This window comes from Chenopodium album, chromosome 6 (assembly GCF_948465745.1).
Source record: "Chenopodium album chromosome 6, dcCheAlbu1.1, whole genome shotgun sequence".
Lineage (NCBI taxonomy): Eukaryota > Viridiplantae > Streptophyta > Magnoliopsida > Caryophyllales > Amaranthaceae > Chenopodium > Chenopodium album.
In genome coordinates this window covers 7,493,471-7,503,341 of record NC_137839.1, presented here as the reverse complement: position 1 = coordinate 7,503,341, position 9,871 = coordinate 7,493,471, and the positions used below count along the sequence as shown (strand labels likewise).

The 9,871-nt window shown below is 39.9% G+C and overlaps 1 non-coding gene across 1 annotated transcript; it reads left to right on the top strand.

Moving 5' to 3' along the window:
• The first annotated feature begins 5,094 nt into the window (after positions 1–5,094).
• On the top strand, positions 5,095–5,201 carry LOC145637518 (small nucleolar RNA R71). Its single transcript, XR_014114293.1, has one exon. It is a non-coding gene; the product is annotated as a small nucleolar RNA R71 (small nucleolar RNA).
• The last annotated feature ends 4,670 nt before the right edge of the window (positions 5,202–9,871 follow it).

Genomic DNA, 9,871 nt, shown 5'->3' with positions numbered 1-9,871 from the left:
CTCTGAAGGCTACCTAAAAGAATGAATGCCTTCGTCCTCCTCATGTGCATAATAAAAAGTCATGAAACACTACTCATAGTTGCAAATCAATACTCAAATTCATTGACACACCAGGAATTATGGAACTATCACACATTTCCTAACCAAATCAACCAGTCAAGCACTATATTCACAAGTAGTTGGACAAAATTGACGTATGTTTAGGAATCCAAACAATTAGACTTCAAATCATGACCAACAAATCCACAATATTCATCATCAAATACCAAGAATCAAAACAATTTTCTCAAGTATGGGGCACAGGGAAACATGATTTACAATTCATTGGAACGTATTTTTGAAGTTTTTATTTTTTCAATTTTTTTGTATTTTTATATATAAAGAAAGCAATAAAAACTACACTAGGAAAGCAAGAAATCTAACCTAGAAAGCAAATAAAGGGAGAGAAGGAAGAGAATTTCCAAGTGAAAGAACACCCTCCCAAGCCAAATCAAGCAATGCCCTCATTGACTTGGGAGAGTAGCCTACTCCTCATCCTCATCCATCCTAGAATAACCCCCGCCATGGCTAGAACCGGCTCCTCCATGGCTAGAACCACCACCATACCCCGAACCACCAGTATAGCAGTTAGGGTCTACATTCCCCCCAAACCCACCAAAAGGAGCATCGGTCCCATATCCATGGACCGATAAATAGTCCACATAGGTACCGAAGGCACTTGGGTCCGTGTAACCCCCTTGGGGGTATTGGAACCAATCAGGGGCAAGTGAATCGGGGGGAATAGCCCCCCGACGGGCATAATCATCATACATGGGGTATAAACCCCGCCCTAGGTTCCTCTCCACAACCCCAACCCTAGCATCTAGGGCTCCTACCCTAGAGTCCAAATTCCTAACCATACCCTCCATCCGCCCTTGCCCACTCTCTATCCGATCCAATTGGCTTCTAAAAGCCGAAAAGTCATATGGGGCGTTAGGGTCGATGTTGTAGTTGGTTGAGGAAGTGGGAATGTTATGTGTGTAGTGTTGGGGTGATGGTTGGTGGAATTGTTGTGGTGGTGAGGGAGGTGCTTGGTGGTGTGCTTGGGCCTCCCCTTGGTCTCCTAATTCAAAGGTATAGGAGGGAAGACCCTTCTCGAATTTGGTCGAGGCCGGGTTAGGCAAGGTGAAAGCGTTGTCTTTCCTACCCGACTCCCTATGAATCACCCACCAAGTCTCACCCCCTATCACATTTATCCAGTTAAGGCCTCCTAAGTAGGGTGCGTCCATTAAGGTTGGTCCGGCTACCTTACCATCATCATCAAGGGTCCAACTAAGGTATTTGACCGCAATGTGGGTTACTAACCCACCAAAGTAAATTGGGACCCTAGACCTACCTGATTCGGCCGCATTGGCCACCCTCTAAAAGTGTTGGGCCATCCTATGAACTATGTTAAGCTTGTCACTCTTAGGAATCATGTATGATCCCAATAGTTCTAGTTCATCTCTCCTCACATTAGCCGGTTCATGCCTCCCAAAGATGGTGAGGCCAACAAACCGTTGCCAAAGTTTTGGCACGGGATGTTGAATCCAAGTGCCCTTGGCATGTTGGAGGTTTAAGTTAGGATTCCCTGTTAGAGCACGGTAGACAAAAGTAATGTTGTCTTGGGGTGGTTCAATTGGTCTATCGGCTTTCAATTCAAACAATTTACCAAAATCCTTCAAAGACAATCTAATATCTTTATTAAACAAACAAATTGAACATGAGAGATTAGAGCACTTGATTTTATGACATTAAAACTAGAAATGAATTCTAAAGTCAAATAATTATATGTCTCATAATGTAATTGGAACAAACCACTCATGCCAATTCCCTTGAACAATTTCTCAACATATTTATCAATTCCTAGTCTAGAAAGCGTAGGGTGATGAATAAAACGGGTAGGAATTACCTGCCGCGTGACGAGGTTGAGCATCCTTTGCCTTTGCTCTTGGGTGGTGATGATCACCCTCTCCCACCCCAGAATTTGCAGCTCCGGGTCAATGGTAGGTTCTTGTTGCCTCGATCCTTCACCCCGAACAGTCCTAGACCTCTTGAAAGCCATTTTAGAGTGAAAATAGTAGGAATTGAAGCTTTCTCTCTCTTAGGGTTTGAGAAGAAATTGAGAGAAAGTGTTGAAAATTTAGTGTAGATTGTAGAGGAAGATGAGAGGAGTTGGAAAATGTAAGAATTTTCAAGTTTGGATGGAAGAATTGGAAGAGATCTTGGATTGAAGTGTAAGTTGAAGGTATGAAAATGGAGGTTTTAGAGAGAGAAAGTGAATGAAGGAGATGAAATAAGGAGAAAATGAGGAAAGAAAGAAGAGAAAAGAAAATAAAGGGGGGGACGGCCTGAAGGCGCGCCCGATCGGGCGAGCCTCGCCCGATCGGGCGAAGGGTTGAAATTCCAGAATACCAGTTGCGCGCCCGATCGGGCGAGCTCCGCCCGATCGGGCGCAAACGCGAACGAATTTTAGCCCTTTTGCTCGCCCGATCGGGCGAGCTTCGCCCGACATTTTTTTTCTTCTCACTCGATGAGCGCGCGATCGGGCGACCTCGCCCGATCGGGCGAAAAGAGAACTTGTTTCCAAGTCTCCTCTCGCGCCCGATCGGGCAGCCACGCCCGATCGGGCGAATAATAGGCTGAAATCTGGGTTGCTTGCGCGCCCGATCGGGCGGATTGTGCTCCGATTTTTGCCTCACTTGCGCGCCCGATCGGGCCCGTACCAAGCCCTGCTTTCCGATTTCGTTTCTTCTTCAAAATTTTTCTAAGTCTTTATACCTGTCAAATTCATACCTGTACAACAACACTTAAAACTGGTGAAATATCACTCTCCTCGCCTCTCTAATGAAAATAAAATAAGAGAAAAGGAAAACTAATCTAGAAAGCATAGAATACGGGTTGCCTCCCGCAAAGCGCTGGTTTATATAGGTCCCGCACGACCTTCTTACCAAGTATAACGCTTGATCGGGTGGTTTCTCACCCGGCCTAGCGATGTTTAGGCTGCGATACGGCTTCCTGACATAACCTGTGGGACGCCAAGTCGCCTTATGTAGTGGATCCTCCTTGACTTGGAATGGGGGATTTTCAATGCGACGCACTAAAAACCCTTATTCGATCGAATGTTGCTTCAAATTGTCATTGCGTTCAACACTTGCAACTCGATGTGGCGGAACACTTACCGTAGGCTCGGTTCGCACAACTTGCTCGATCGGTTCCACTTGTTCATCCTCGAAACCAAGACCAACATTGTAGAGTGCTCTTTCTATTGCATCGACTTCCTTCTGCCATTTATTTATCTCATCTGAAAGGGATGCAACACAAAATACTGCCTCCAAGGGATCTTTTTCAAGAGCTTGGGGCTTGTTAGAATAATTTACAACCACATTAACACTGAAGCATTTCTCCTCAGTCATGGAGATTTTGGGGGTATTATTTAGATTAAAAACCACTTTATCGTCCCCTACTGATAGTGTTAGCTTACCACTTCTTACATCTATGACTGCTCCTGCAGTGTTAAGGAATGGTCTACCCAAAATAATTGGGGTTTGCATATCCTCAGCCATATCAAGAACAACAAAATCTACAGGTATATAAAATTTACCTGCTCTAACGGGAACATCCTCTAAAACACCTAGGGGGTATTTGAAAGAACGGTCGGCCATTTGCAGAGTTATATTGGTAGCTTTTAATTTACCCATATTCAACTTAGAACACACAGATAATGGCATGACGCTAACACTAGCACCCAAATCACATAAAGCATTATCAATCAAGAGATTACCAATATGACAAGGGATAGAAAAACTACCCGGATCTTTTAATTTAGGTGGAGACTTATTTTGAAGTACGACACTACATTCTGCAGTGAAAGCTACTGTCTCTACCTCACTAATAGACCTTTTTCTCGTCAAAATTTCTTTCATAAATTTTGCATATGAGGGGATTTGTGTGATCAATTCAGTAAAGGGAACTGTTACCTTCAAATCTTTAACCACCTTCAGGAACTTACCAAACTGCTTATCCAAGTTTGTCTTCAATTGACGATTGGGGAAAGGAAGTTTGATAATTGGCTTTTGAGCATTCTTCTCTTTGTCTGAAGTAGCCACCTTCTCTGGAGTTTTACCCTGCAATGTAGAATTAGATGTGTTAGTATTATCCTCTAGCCCTGTAGGGCTAGCAACTACATTGTTTGGTTTAATGGAATCAAGATTAGCATTATTTAATGAAATAGGTTCATCAACTCTGGGCATAGAGGGCCCTTCATAGTTTGAACCGCTCCTTAGAGTAATTGCAAATGCTTGATCCGTAGGCCTAGTCGGCTGTGCCGGCAGGGCTCCCTGTTGGCGTGCTTGTAGAGTAGCGGAGAGTTGCACAATTTGATTATCTACAATTTTATTATGCGCTAAAATTTGATCAATTGTCGCATCTCTGCTCTCCATGTGCTTTTGCATATTGACCAACATTGCTCTAATTTCCCCCAAAGAAGGGTCTGAAGATGAGGGGGGTTGTTGTGGTTGATTCTTCTGGCTAGCATTTGGGTGATAATACTTCTGCTGCTGTTGCTGTGGCACCTGTGGTTCTTGTGGTGGTGGATTTTGAACATTAGTGCTCCGGTAGGAAAGGTATGGATGATTCCGATACCCAGGATTGTAAGTGTTGGAGTATGGGTTATTCTGCCTATAAGCTTGGAAGGCATTAACTTGCTCCACGGAACTCCTGCAATCCTGCTCCCAATGACCTACAATACCACAATTTTCACAAAAAGCCTCATTAGAATTGTTATTAATTGCAGAAACATTAGCTACGCTAGCAGTGCTCAGATTATCTAATTTTTGACAAATAGAGGTCAGTTGAGCTTGCAAAAAGGATACAGAGTCGACGCTATGTTTCCCTTTATTAGCAAATCCTCTGGGAATCCCATATTGGGAATTGTGTATCGCCATATCTTCAATAACATGACCTGCATCATCAACATTAAGATTCATAAATCTCCCACTAGCTGCAGAGTCTAAAATTATTCTAGAGGAATTTCCAATGCCGTTATAAAAGGCTTGGATTAACTGCCATTGTGCTAAATTATGGTGGGGGCATTCTCTTTGTAAGTCCTTGAACCTCTCCCAAGCCTCATATAAGGACTCATCGGCTTCTTGGGCGAAGTTCTGAATCGCACTCTGTAGTACTGCTGTTCTCTCTGCAGGATAATACTTGTTATAGAAATTCAAAACAAGAGTTTCCCGGTCAGTTATACCAAGTGTAGTTCTATTTAAGCCATTGAACCACAATTTAGCTTTTCCAATTAAAGAAAAGGGAAAGAGAATCTCCCTGATTTGGTCTTGAGTGACCCCGGCTTGCCTTATGGTGTTGCAATATTGACAATAGTCGGCAATGTGAAGATTCGGGTCTTCACCCTTTGCTCCACTGAATTGCTTCCTCTCTATCATCGTTATAAATTGAGGTTTGATTTCGAATTGAACCCCATCAAGAGCCGGAGTAGGGGTGAGATGTGGAAAATTCGTAAGCTTTGGTTGTGAATAATCACTAAGCTTCTTTGGAGCCGCCATCTCTGATTCTGTGTCTGATGATACCTCTAAATCGCTAGAATCAGTTGGAGGATCGCGGTGATTATTGTTAGTATCACCAGAATCCGCCAGGATTTGCTTGTAGAAGTTTTTCTGTCTATGGAAGGAACGTTCGATCTCAGGATCGAAAGGGATGTAACCTGATCTGGAACACCTGGGCATAAACAAAAACTAGAAGCAAATATGAGATTTGTCTCAGAGAACTAACGCTCTCTGAGACAAAAGGGAGATAATCTAGACTACAAAAACAATCAGAAATAAAAATAAAACCGTTTCCTCGGCAACGGCGCCAAATTTTGACAGGGTAAAGTCGTATCCCCTAATCAAAAATAAATACCTAAATCACTAACTAAGGTAGATAGGGAAGTAGGGTCGATCTCCACAGGGAAACAAGTCTTTTTACTTCCAATTAATTATTATAATCTAAATTATTTAAGTAACCAATATTTATAATTAAGTATGAGACTAAACTACAAAGAATAAGAGTAGGGAGAAAACAATATATAAAGGGATCTAGGGTATAGGTTCACCAATAAATAATACTCCAGGGTAAAACATAGTAATCAATCATTGACATTGCATAAATAACATGATTAACAGGCTCTCGCAATTTATTAATCAACATAGATCTAACAGGCTCTCGCAATTTACTAGATCTAATTCCTCATTGAAAATAGCCTTTAATATCAAATTAACATCTGCTCGATTCATCAATTTAATATTGCTATACTTTTACAAGCCGCAATTGTAAAACATTAAAACAATCCAATAAGAAATTATCATGCAATACCAATAATCAATAATAGTCAATCATCAATGCATCAATTAACCAGATTGTAAAGGGCTCACGCTACTTATTACAATCACACAATTAATTTACCGGTATTAAATCTCATCTCTCGAATCTTGACTTAACCATTTATAAATTAACCTGCCTATTGAAACTAGACCTAAACATTAATTCTCATCTCTCGATTCTTGAATCAATATTGTCAAACTCATGCATAAAAGATAGGCCTAATCTAGTCACAGAGCATTAAATCAATCGATAGGAAATTAATCTAGCATTGATAATCAACAACAATAATTTACCCCTTCATATTATTTATTAGATCCCCATGAACCCTAGAAATTAGACTACTCACACATAATTAAATATAAACTAAACAAAGCAAATAAATAAATCATGATCAGAGGAATAAAATAAATAACTAAGATTAAGGGAAGAGAAATCGTCACTGAAATAAATCTGGAATTAATGAAAGAATTAAGAACAAAAGTTTTGAGAGAGATTAAGAGAGAGAAAACTAAGTAGAGAGAGAAAGTCTAAGAGAAAAGGATTAAGAGAAGAAGAAGAGGGTCTAAGAGAAGAGACCCCTAATTATTCCGCACAAAATGTATTTAAAACAAAACTAAAACAACTCCTAATTAGAAACTAATTGCTCGTAAAAAAATGGTTCTCCAGAAACACGCGCCCGATCGGGCCCGATCGGGCGCGCCTTTTTGCTCGCTCAGGTCTTCTCATAGCCCCGCCCGATCGTGCTAAGCCTCGCACGATCGGGCGCGCCTTGGGCCACGCACCAGCATGCATCTCGCCCGATCGGGCATATGCTTGCCCGATCGGGTCCGGTCTTCTTCTTCGAGGCTTGGACTTCGATTGGGCTAGATTTCTCGGCCCAATCCATATTTCCTCTCGGGTCTCGAATACATGGTCCAATTGCCTCCTGATCCAAATAACCGAGCCCTTAATCACCGACTCGATGACTCTAGCCGGCCTTGGGCTCCAAAAGTGGTCGCGTTCCTCCAATGCTCGTAGTTGCTTTATAAAAATCCCGAGAAAATGCTCCAAAGGTGCAATTCCCTGCAAAACTCAACCAAAACTACGAAAACACTAGAAAACACATATTAGTAATAAAAGTGGCCTGAAAGAGCCAAAAACACTACTAATAATGACCACAGGACGGGGGTAAAATACTATATAAAATAGACATATCACCAAACTTTCCTCCATTTCTAGTTCCTCGTATATAACAACCTCTAGTTTGGGTCATTCGTCGAAAGAAGCAATCTCAAGCTGATCATAGTACCCAAGTGCTAAGACCCAAATTTGAATACCCAGTTTGCAACATTTATCAAAGTTGAGTAACTAATTTTTTTTTTATTTTTTTTTATTAAGTTGTGGTAATTATCAAATTTTCTTTTGATCCATGTCATCATAGTAGTGAAATGTCGAGGTAATTAACTATGGAGTACTACTTAGGGCCTGTTCACATTTACTAAACTGAGCTGAACTGAACTGAACTGATTGGAGCTGAACTGAACTGAACTGATTAGACCTGAACTGAACTGAATTGAGCTGAAATGAATATTTTATGAGAGAACTAATTGGAGCTGAACTGATTGGAGCTGAACTGAACTGAGATTAAGTATATGTGAACAGACCTTAGTTGGCTTAGGGCTTGTTCACATTTACTGAACTGAGCTGAACTGAACTGAACTGATTGGAGCTGAACTGAACTGAACTGAACTGATTGGAGCTGAACTGAACTAAACTAAATTGAACTAAGCTGAAATGAATTTTTTTTATGAGAGAAGGAAATTAAGATCTGAACTGAACTGAACTAAACTGAACTGAACTAAACTGAACTGATTGAAGCTGAACTGAACTAAACTAAACTGAAATTAAGTAAATGTGAACAGACACTTAATTTTAAAAGACTCCCAAGAAATGAAAACAATAAACAAATCAAACTGTCACAATTACATTAAAAGATCAACGTATACACGTTATTAATTCATCTGTATCTTCCTCATTAAGAACAAATATATTCAACTCTTCTCTTTCTCTCTCTTCCACAAATTTCTCATCTCTTTCTCTCTCCTCCTGTAACAATGGGAAGATGCGCGATGTTCTGCGAAATCTTGATCGCAATCTTACTTCCTCCTCTCGGCGTCTTCTTCCGCCATGGCTGCTGCAGTGTAAGTTCTTCCCTCTTTTCTCTCTCTACTTCTTCAATCAGTAAATTGAATCAAAATCAAAGTCAAAATTGAATTAGGGTTTTATAATTCATCAGATTAATTGTTGTGAATTTGGAAATTTTGCAGTGTGAATTCTGGATTTGTGTGTTGTTGACGATATTAGGGTATATTCCTGGAATGATCTACGCAATTTACGCGATCGTTGTTGTTGATCGTGATCGATGGTATAACGAAGGCGGTTACTATATTCGAGTTGCTTGACTTTGATCGTAAATTAATGTACAATATTATCTTTTGGAACTATTTTTTTTTGGAATTGGATGGTTGGAATTTGATGTAATTGTACTGTATTTTTAATTTGAATCTAATTTCATGGATTTTGGACTTTGAATTTTTTGTCTATTTGTAATGGGATTTAATTGGTTTTGTCAATGCAATGTGATTGTTGTCTCATAGTATTCCTCGGATTAGGTAAAGGATTAGTACTATGTCTAATTTCATGGATTTCGAATTTGAGTTTTTTTTGTTGTCTATTTGTATTGGGATTTTTGATTGGTTTTGTGAATGGATGTTGATTGTTGTCTCATTGCTGACGGCTTAGTCTAGTGGTAAGGATTGAGCTTACGACTTTGAGATCACAATCTCGAATCCAATGTTATGACTTGTGAGTTTCTCTTTCACTTTGAGAGGGCGAGATTCTTGTATAGCCTGGACTTGATTCATAGATTTGCCCAAATAAATTTCGCCTTGAGCGCATTTGATTCACCAATTAACACAAAGTCACCAACACATACAAGCTACTTTATGGATTACTTTGCTTGCATAATTCTGCTACAATGTTGCAATTTTTCGCCAATTGTTCGGAGTGATACAATTCTGATCGTGCACCTTATATGTCACGAACCAGCCTTAACCAACCTTATTGATTTTTAACAGAAAATTTGAAGTGATAATTTTTTTTTTTTGTTTAAGACCATTGAAGTGTTAATCTTTTCTTATCTTTTTCTTTTTGAACTTATCAATCAACACTAATTGACCTTTATTTTACAGAGTATTTTGTTTGAACTTGTAAGAAAATAAGGTTGTGAAAACATAAATATAATATAATTTCGAAATCTCGTATGTACTTTTGCTAGGGACCTTCCCTCTATGCTTGGCCTCAAAACAAAACTTTGACTATCTAAGTCACCGATGATCTATCAATCGACTTCGAGTCTCTGTTTTTCTACCTCTATGAAGGACTTACTACATGTGGAAATGGAGATACTGCATCTACTAAATAATTAAACAGA